The following is an 8,195-nucleotide window of genomic DNA, read 5'->3' as shown; positions in this document are numbered from 1 at the left end:
TCTCTCTCTCTCTCTCTCGATCACTCCCTCTCTCTTTAAACTCTTGGAGGATAAAATAACAGAATGGAAGTGATGAAGAAATGATGAAGGGAGGGTCTCTATTTATAAAAAATAGAGATCGTCGGATTTCTGTCAAGTGGCAAAATCTAGTGAGGAGAGAAAAAGTCAATGGAAAAAGTAGTGATGTGACGACTGACGGATGTGACCATCGAGTAAACGATATGACGTGACAGCAGCACAAAAAATAGAGGTATGCCACCTAATAGACGGCAACACGTTAGAAGGACTTGCAACACGCAAGTCGCTGCGTGTAAGCCTACCGCGCGGATGGCGCGTGCACAGGGTGCACGAAGTCACACTCGTCTGCATGCAATGGGACCCGCGTAGATCGTGCCTCATAACCCGCGTGGACGGGATTTGTGCACTGTGAGGCAAGCGGTGCCCCTGTAGGTGGGATCTTTCCCGTGGGCATTCAATGGGATTTTTCTACTTTTTCTCTATTTTTCTTGAAAATTGTTTTAAATAACAATATAACATAAATTTTCATATGATGAAATAAAATAATAAATGTTAAAAATTATGTAATTAAATAAAAATACGAAATTTAAAATACAAAATACAATATTTATTAGAAAGTTAAAATTAAGAAATATTTAAGGAGTTTAAGCGACCTTAAGGCTCGAATAAATAGTGGTTCATATTACAAATTAAGCACAAAAAAATTTTCAGGGCATTACAATACACATTTGAGAATAAATTTGAGAGAATTCTTGAGAGTTTTAGCTTTTCTTCTTTTAGTATTTTTTCTAAAATTAGCTTCTTTAAGTTCTTTGGTAAGGAGGAGTCTTCAAAAGTCTTGTTGAGTCAAGAGCAAGGATCAACTTATCGGTAAGTCTGTGGCAATTTTTCCTTTCCTTTTTTATTTTCCTAGTATTTGTTTTTACTTTCCTTTTAGGATTGTGGATTCAATTAGAGGAAGGGGGTATTCTAGCGGTTATTGTTTGGGTATTGCATATGTTGAGTGAGTTTCAAGAGTAGATTCAATCCTCCCCATACCCTCCCGCGTCATCAAGTATCAGAGTTTTGGCACCTAGAAATCTAAATCTATCTTTATTTACTTTAACATTTTATTCTTAAATTAGTATTAAAATTTGTTTTATTGGTAATTCATATTTCATCCTGCTTGAATTCATATATATCCGTTCAATTCAAGTAGTTCATGCTATTATAAAAAAAATTATATATAAAAAAAACTAAAAATAGCCTAGTTACAACCAATAAGGCAATTGGCACATTGTTTGCATTTTGCATCACAAAAGCATAATAGCTGCCTAATTGGTGACCAAAAATCCTTTTAGAAATCGAAGGCAATGTTGCCTAACTAGTGTGAGCGAAAACTTTTGTTTTCATTCCGCACACTATCCACATTTAATTTTCAAATTGCATTTTTATAATTTGCATCAATATTGCATAAAGAAACTTGACCGATCGTAGAGCGTAGTCGATAAATTGGGGTTAGTATAGGAAGATACACCTACCGATTATATCCATCGGGATTGATTGGATCCCTATACATCAGTCCGATTTGTCATTCTTTATGATCTATATTTTCTTCTTTATTTTACGCTTCTTCCCTTATATAATTGAGCGACTAATTTTTCTAGTTGCTCAACACACAAGAGGCACACTATTTGTTTTTTGGTGTGCTTGTTTATGAACTTTCGTAGAAATCAAAGTCCTTTAGGGTTCTTTGTTGTCTCATAAAGACTAATGTGCAGACCTAATTCGAGTGATTCTAATTCTAGATGCTCAACTCGACGGACGAAGCTGTCAATTGAGAGACTGCAAGGTAAACACGAGGGAAGGTGAGGGAGAGAATTTATTCTTTTCACTAACTTTTTTTGTTGGTACTACACTATGTCTCAGTCCATCGAAGATGCTCTACTTGGGCATAATGTCCTTGTTGTCTGAAGAGCTCTCAACGTGCAAGTTAGGAGTGAAGATAACGGGTAGATGAAGAACTTATTCCACAGGTGATGCCTTGTAAATGGTAAGGTATGTGGAATTATCATTGACATTGGTAGCTATGCTAATGTTGCGAACACTCTATTGGTGGAAAGAGCAAGGTTGACATGCACCAAACAACTGGATCCCTATCGGTTATAATGGTTAAATGAGTGTAGCGAAGTCCAAGTTACAAAACAAGTTATAGTACCATTCTCCATCAAAAAATATCACGACGAGGTATGTTGTGATATCGTTCTTATGTATGCTAGTTACCTGATACTTGGCAGACCTTGTCAGTTTGATAGATAGGTATAACATTACGGCCGCACAAATTGAGATTCATTGCAAAAGGACAGTCTAAATCATGTCCTTATACCTTTATCACCAAAAGAGGCACATGTAGATTAGGTCAAAATTAAACGGTCCTTTAATGAATACTCAAGGAGGGTAGAAGAGAGAAAGAAGGCCATAGAGAAAGTCAATGGCCCATTGAGCCTAAAGGATGCCCCACATACAGCTAAAGATGGTCCATTGTGAGAAAAACAAAGAGAGAAAATAAGGGAGTGTCCTGAAGACATGGAATAATGTTAAGGAATATCTTTTGTGGAAAGGAAAGTCCGATTGTATTTATCTAAAAGGAGATTCATTTTGACATTAACTACTCTTTACATAGTCATCATGTTTTCCTCTTACAGATAATTACCATGGCAAGTGGGCTATGGAGATTTGATCCAAATCCCGAAAGAATTATGCATCAAGTCATGATATGCATCAACAACAAAACGAACCTACCAGGGAGGTATGATGTGTTTCCTACTATAATCACTAATCTTTTCCCTTATGATGAAGGTCCAGATTCGAAGAAGAATCTTTTGAAGAAGGGGGGAATGATGTGATATTGGATAACCCAAATTGGGTGTCAAGGATGCCAATCTGCATCAAGGAGGAATCTAGCAGCTCCTGACTCAAATAGAAAAGTAAGTTTCAATTTCCTAAACGGGAATGTTAAAGTAAGTTTTGGTTTCCTAAACGGGAATGTCCAAAACATGAAAGTAATTTCATCCCTTACTACTTTCTTAATTGAGATTATTCCAAGAGATGGACCAAGTTTGTTCAAGCCAGAAGACTTAAGGCCCAAGTAAGATTAATGGGTTTGAAGAATCAAAAGAAAGTCCAAGCTTTGGGCCCAACTCGAGAAGGCCTCAAGGCCTTATGGCTAAGATGGGCCATGACCCAAGGATGCTGCACCCATGGATAGCCCACGCCCGAGGAAGATGACCCACATGCACGCACCAGTGTATACGCACTTCAAAGCCCGTGCGCATGTAGGTTTAGGCTGGGCAGCAACCTTGTCCGCATGGCCCAAGAGACCGCAGGCCCCACACGCATAATCAGCCGCACATGCAGGCCCAAGAGATCTAACGCGTACCCTGTGTGAACGAACCCACCGACGGCCCAGCTAGCCCAAACCCACTAGCTCACAATTCCCCCAGGCCTTCTCCTGCGCAACCAGCGCGGACTTGTCAACCCGGGCCATCTAGGTAGGCCAAATCGGCTGGCCTCTTTTTTTTTTTTTTAAATTATTTAAATATTTATTTATTTTATTTTATTATTTCTAAAACATCTTAAAAAGGCTTGGGACTCACTTTTCAAAATACCCATGTGTTAAAATTAATTTTCACATGTGTTTTAAATAGATTTCACGTGGGATAAATATGAATTTAAATTAATTATATTTTAATGTAAGTCTATCCCTTAAAATTATTTAATTAATTTATTTGAAATAGAATAATTATTTTTATTTTTTATTTATCCTAGATTAAGATAGAATTTTATATAGGATATTATTTTATTAATTATCTCTAGATTTTTGTAGTCATCTAGAGTACTTGAAAAATAGTATAAATAAACCTTTACCCCTAGAATGTAAAGCACACATTTGAGAATAAATTTGAGAGAATTTTTGAGAGTTTCGGCATTTCTTCTTTTAGTATTTTTTGCTAAAATTAGCTTTTTTAAGTTCTTCGGGTAGCAGGAGTCTTCAGAAGTCTTTGAGCTAAGGAGCGGGGATCAACTTATCGGAAAGTTCGTGGTATTTTTTGGTTCCTTATTTTATTTTTCTAGTCTTTATTTTTACTTTCCTTTTAAGATTGTGGATTCAATTAGAGGGAGGGGTTATTTTAGCGGTTATTGTTTTGGTATTGCATATGTTGATTGGCTTTTAGGAGTAGATTTGATCCTCCTCATACCCTTGTGCGTCAAGAATGATAGTTGTTGTTATAGGCAAACTCTACCAATGGTAAGTGTCTGTGACATCTCGCTACTCGGTGGGGTAAAGGAGTTTGATATCATAAATAGAACGAGTGCATAAAAGAATATGTACAACGAATGACTTTCATCCCCTACAAACAAATGGTGTTCTTTTACATCAGAGGCCAAGAAGATGGCTCACAAATATATACAAATATTACAAAAAGTGCAGAACCACTTCTATCATTACAAAATAAGAGTTTATCAGAGTACAATTATCCAAATGCCTTTAACACCCTATAACTAATCTAGGAACGGATCCAAGCAAGCTTAAAGGGGGCAACTCAGCAAGTGGTTTCTCAATTTCCACATCGTCTAGGGAGAAATTGATTTGGGGTGAGTTCCATAAAGCACAATAAGGGAGATTGTACTTAAACTATACTACTAAAGTTTCAAAATTCATTAAGTTTTGGACCTTAGAATTCAATAAACTAACATTTGGAGATTATCACTGAATAGATTCATTTTAAACTACTATAGAAAACATGTAATTTAGTTTGCTAATTCTTTTAAAATACCAGATTAGTTGAACAAAATAGTAGGATATGAATTAAAAACTAGTAGAACTAATAAAGAACGTGTATGGCAAGACAGAACAGTAAGAAACAAGATGAAAACTAGTAGAACCAACAAAGATATTGTATGTTATCACAGAATAGTGCGAAACATATGACATGTAGGGCATGTAAATTCAATCACTTAGTCAGCACTTGGGATGTCATATGACGGGTAAGTGACAAGCTTTTCCGAATACCAATCGGTGTTTTATAGGCTATTATGTATGCCCAAAGAGCATCATCCAACTTCTTCGATCAATCCTTCCTATTCGAACTCACTATTTTCTCCAAGATCCACTTCAACTCTCTATTGGAGATTTCAACCTGACCATTCATTTATGGGTAATAAGCAGTTGCAAAATTTTTTATGACTCCATATTTGGCGAAAGGAGACACAAGTTGCTTATTTACAAAAATATCTTCCCTCATCATTGATAATTGCTTGTAGAGTAGCAAAATGAGTAAAGATATTCTTATGCAAGAAATTTATGACCACTGTGGAATCATTGGTTGGTAAAGCGACAACTTCAACCCATTTAGAAACATAATCGATAGCTACAAGGATGTAAAGATTGTTGAATGATAGTGGAAAAAGACCCATAAAATCAATTCACTAAACATCAAACAACTCAACTTCCAAGATGTTATGGAGAGGTATCTCATGTCAACGGGAAATATTTCCCGTTCATTGACATCGATCGCATGCAGTGACATAAACTTGAGCATATTTGAATAATGTTGGCTAATAAAAACCTAATTGAAGAATCTTTGCCACAGTTCGATTAGCTCCAAAATGACCACCAAATTTAGAAGAGCGACAATGATGCAAGATATTCTTCTTTTCTTCATTTGACACATATCACTTGATGATTTGGTCCAGGCAGTGCTTGTACAAGAATGGATCTTCCCATAGTAATGCTTGATGTTAGACAAGAATTTCTTCCTGTGTTGGCTTGATTAGTTTGAAGGAAAAACATTACTAGCTAAGTAATTAACAAAATCTGCATACTAAGGAAGCTTAACAGTGCTTACGGTGAACAGTTTTTCATATGGAAGAATCTCATTGATTAGAGGTTCATTCTCCACATTATTTTTAGCTTTTTTCAATCGAGATAGATAATCAACAACTAGATTCTCTATGCCTTTCTTATCTCGAATCTCTAAGTTAAACTCTTGCAATAGTAGCACCCACTGAATTAACTGGGGTTTGACATCCTTTTTCTTTATTAAGTACTTGATAAGGGAATGGTCGATATAGACGATGACTTTAGTTCCAATCAAGTATGACTGGAATTTGTCGAAAGCAAATACAATTGTTAAGAATTCTTTTTCGATGGTAACATAATTAAGCTGGGCATCGGTTAGAGTTTGACTTGCATAATAAATGGCATGAAAAAACTTACCCCGTTGTTGGCCCAAGACTGCTCTAATAACATAATTGTTAACATCGCACATTAGCTCAAACGGTAAATCCTAATCCGGAGCGATAATAATTGGTGCTTACACAAAAGTTGTCTTAAAAAATTTGTAAGCCATCTGACACTCTTCATCAAACTTAAATGGTACACCCTTCACAAGAAGTTTGCAAAGAGGTTTTGTAATCTTGGAAAGATATTTAATGAAGCAGCAATAAAAGCCGACATGTCTAAGAAAACTTCAACTACCTTTTACCGATGTCAGTGGTGGCAGATTCTCAATAGTCTCAATTTTTGCATGATCTACTTCAATCCCGTTTATTGAGACTCAATGACCGAGAACAATTCCCTCTTGTACCATAAAATGGCATTTCTCCTAATTTAGAACTAAATTTGTTTCTTCACATTGCTTCAAAACAAGAGAAAAATTTGTCAAGCACGAATCAAACAATGAGTCAAAAACTAAGAACTCATCCATAAATACCTCAATGAAGCACTCTACCATATCATAAAATTTTGTTATCATACACCTTTTAAAAGTTGTCGATGCATTGCACAAACCAAATGACATTGTGACATCTTAAATGCTAATTAAGGTATGTGGCTGTCAGATACAGAAACAGCTTACGAGTGCATGATAAAAATTATATGTAGTAGAAAAATTTAAAAAAAATCTCTTATAAAATATATGAGTTCCAATTATACATATATATATATCTAAGACCAGAAATGGCTACAAAATACAAATGTCAAAATACAAAAAGAGGGCCACTTCTATGATTATGCTATTGGACTCATAAGAGTGCAGAAAAAATCATGTACTCAAGGTTTACAGATCCATAGGATCCTCATAGACTTCAATGGGTGGTCAGCTGACGGTCCCTCACTATCTTCCTCATCTAGGGGAGGTGTAACATCCCACCCATCGTTGTGCTTAATTAATTTGGAAAACCCTATTTGCTCGAGCCTTTGGTCGCATTAAACTCATTTAAATTACACAACGTATTATTTACTATAATACATAAATTGAGTTGATTTTTAATTATTTTTCCTCTATTTTATTTTTATTTAATTTTAGTTTTAATTATTTAATTTTGCATTTAACTTATTTTAGAAAATTAGAAAAAATTAGAAAAATTGCGAAATGGGAATAAATCCTGGGGAAAAAATTCCTCGGGGAAGCAGAGCTCCCATGTAGGTGTCATGTACTGTGCGCGCGCGAATGTGGGCACATCACCATAGGATGTGCACACGGTGTGCACGTCCCATCCGCGCACACAGTGCTGGGACAAGTCCTGTGCCCATCACCTTGCAAAAAGGTGCCGCACATTGTGCGCGAACAGGGGCTAGAGACCTGGGTGCTTGCAGGCTGGCCTGCAGCGTGTCGGCCGAAGCATTGCTGCCTCGAGTAGTGCACCATCGTCGCCTCAGGCGGTGCGTCACCGCCGCCGATGGAAGAGGCCCTCATTCCTTGTTTTCATGCCGAACATCTTTTTCTCCTCTCTCTTTACTAGATTTTGCCACTTGGCACGAATCTGACAGTTCTAAAATTCTATAAATAGGCCTTCCCATCCCATTCTTCCCACACTTCCATTTTTCTAAACTTAGAGAGAGAAAGAGAGAGAGAGAGTAATCTAGTGAGAGAAAGAGAAAAATAAAAGAGGAACGGTGAAGGAGAAAATATTAAGGTTTTTGTTAGGAATTTAGCATTTCTTTTGACGTCTTAAGGGATATTTTTAGATAAAATAAACTTATTAAACATGATGATTGTGATTTTTTCTACATGTATGCCTTCGTGTTTATAGTTCAGATAAGTTGAATTGTTCTTATTTTCAAGCATGCTATGTAAATTATAAACATTTAAGGATTTTCATGTAATAAAATATAATATGAAGTCGGTATTATT

This window comes from Carica papaya, chromosome 8, assembly GCF_054855325.1.
Source record: "Carica papaya isolate Zhongbai chromosome 8, ASM5485532v1, whole genome shotgun sequence".
Taxonomy (NCBI): Eukaryota; Viridiplantae; Streptophyta; class Magnoliopsida; order Brassicales; family Caricaceae; genus Carica; species Carica papaya.
Note: the sequence above shows the minus strand (reverse complement) of the source record.